General features: G+C 33.4%; 1 long non-coding RNA gene across 1 annotated transcript; it reads left to right on the top strand.

Annotated features, from left to right (window-relative positions):
• Nucleotides 1-607: 607 nt before the first annotated feature.
• On the top strand, nucleotides 608-1,629 carry LOC120780629. The gene is made up of 3 exons (XR_005705936.1): nucleotides 608-703; nucleotides 758-1,208; nucleotides 1,266-1,629. It is a non-coding gene; the product is annotated as an uncharacterized LOC120780629 (long non-coding RNA).
• The last annotated feature ends 1,047 nt before the right edge of the window (nucleotides 1,630-2,676 follow it).

Genomic DNA, 2,676 nt, shown 5'->3' with positions numbered 1-2,676 from the left:
AATAGGAATTAACTAAATGTATTTATAAATATTTCAAAGTGTTTCTTACCTTTTTAGATATTGATAAGTACTTTGTTTAAATGCTGCAATGGCATAAAGTTATTAATTTAAAATTTATTTATAATACGCAAATTGATTCACTTACCTTTCTTCTTCCCACTAGAATTGCAAATGGCTCGCAATTTTCCCTCGTTTTTTATTACCCTTTTTGGGATTTTCTATTGTCACTATTGACAATTATGTTTTCTCCTTCGCACTCATTCAAATAAATCAAGAAATGAAACAAACTTTTTTTCATCGCATTTAGGTAAACAAAAAAATAACCCGAAAATGTGCGTTGGTGTTAGTGTATAGAGAAAAAATGTATTTGTCACAAGCGGGTAGCCGTGGTTGGCAGTAGAGGTGTCAAACTATCGATAGTCCCATCGATAGTATCGATAGTTTTTGTTTTGACTATCAATGAGTATTGATAGTTTTTTTCAAACAGATCAAAACTATTGATAATGTGACTATCGATAGTTTGACATCTCGCTCATCACTACACTGCATTGTGAAATAACTACATCGAGTCAGTTTGCTTTTTTTCGTGTTTATTAAAAATAAATTTGACTACAATATTAGTATTAGTTGCAATAAAATACTAAGCTGTAGATTTAAATGACGGTTCCTTCCAAAATGGAAATCGGGGACAGCAATTCATCAGGTGGGTACATTTCTTAAAAATAATTTCTCATACTAAGCGCCTTTTCGTACGCAGATGCGCCAGCGAACAAAAAACAAAAAATTTCGGATGTTTGGAAGCATTTCCAACTAAATGTTGAATGGATCGGAAGCAGAGTTGTACTTATGCGACAAAATTAAACAGAGGCTGTTTCCAAATGAATCCAGAGGTGCTACTAGATTAACCACCTTGCTAGATCCGAGATTTAAAAAAGAAGGGTTTCAGTCAGGTCAAAATGCGGCCCAAGCGTCTGTGTTGCTGGAAAACAAATTGGTTGAAATCAACATAATTGCAGCATCGTCATCGAATGACAACAGGAAGGAACCGTCGGCATCAAAAAGCGTTAAAATTCCACAGATTTATGAGTTTTTGACAGAGAAGCTATCCAGCAAAGTCAAATCCAACAGAGCGGATGCTATCATCACACTACGCGAATACACTGAAAACTCCAATGAGCCGCTAGATGTAGACCCATGAAATACTGGAAGTTAGCATTGACATTTTGTGTAACGCTTATTTAAACAAACATTTATCTCAATTTCAGACTAGATCGACTGAAATGAAGTCAATGCAAATCATGGCATGCAAATATTTGTGCATTCCGGCAACTTCAACGGAGTCTGAGCGTATGATCAGCAAAGCTGGAGAATTAGTCTCAGACTGACGAACAAGAGTGAAGGAAAAAAATGTAGATATGTTGTTATTGATCAACAAAAATCACGAAATGTGCTAATATTGATCTCTTTAAAACCACTGAGTCTCTCTTTGATCTCCGTTTTAATATAAACTTAAGCTTTCAGCTTATGTTGTAAATGAATTAATCTTTTTTTTAATATGAAAATAAATAGGAGTTATTTTGTTCTTGGAAAGACAGGTTTTTTGTAATGTAATTGATTTTTTTTTCAACATATTTTTTTATGAACCTTTGAAGTACGATAATACTATCGATAGTTTTTTTTTGTACTATCGATGAGTACTGATAGTTTTTTTTTAAACTTTTGAAACTATCGACGAGTATTGATAGTTTTTTTTTTAACTTTTGAAATTATCGATGGTGCGACTATCGATAGTTTGACACCTCTAGTTGGCAGGGATACTATGTAGCATAAACAATGTGCTACATACATATGAACATGCACATAAACACATGTAATAAATTGTACACTTAAAAACAACTCCATGTCAAGCGGCAATAAACAATATGCTGCAATACATATGAACATGCACACATACACATAATATACATATATTAAGATAGTTAAGATAGTTCTTAAAATTGTATATAAATACGTGAAAATTCGAAATAAAATCAGACTAAAATTGTTCTCGTAGAATGAAATAGTTCTCACAGAACAAGACTTGACTATCATTTATTTCCCCCCACCTGTGGTAAGAGATATTTGATAAAGAGTGTTTTGTTCACCTTGTTTAACGCGAAAGTAGCGATCTGATAAGTACGATTTTATGATGTCATAATGCTGTTTTGGTAAAATCAGCTTCAGTTTCGAAAGCAGTCCTTTGTGACAACCTTTATCGAATGCTTTTGCAACATCCAAAAACACGCCAGAACAGATTTTTTTTCCTCAAAGGCTTTTTCAATAATGTGTGTAATCCTGTGAATTTGATCAATCGTAGAATGGTGGGCTCGAAACCCAAACTGATGCGCTGGAATTATGGTTTTTCGTTCAATGATTTTATTGATACGTTTTATGAGAATGCTCTCAAAAAGCTTCGATATTATCGGTAGAAGTGATATGGGCCTGTAAGAAGATACAGGATCATGATAATTTCAGCAATTTTCCAATAAGTTGGCACGTATTTAAGATGAAAAGTCGCGTTATTAATGTTGGTAATTTTTACTAAACTTATTTGAGGAAGCTGTTTTAGAACCTCGGCAGTAATCAGGTCGTAATGGGGGGTTTTTTTGTTTTTCAGATTTTTGATTTTCTCACTTA

Source organism: Bactrocera tryoni, unplaced genomic scaffold, assembly GCF_016617805.1.
Source record: "Bactrocera tryoni isolate S06 unplaced genomic scaffold, CSIRO_BtryS06_freeze2 scaffold_25, whole genome shotgun sequence".
In the NCBI taxonomy this organism is placed as follows: domain Eukaryota; kingdom Metazoa; phylum Arthropoda; class Insecta; order Diptera; family Tephritidae; genus Bactrocera; species Bactrocera tryoni.
The sequence above is the reverse complement of the archived record's forward strand: the minus strand, read 5'-3'. Positions and strand labels throughout refer to the sequence as shown.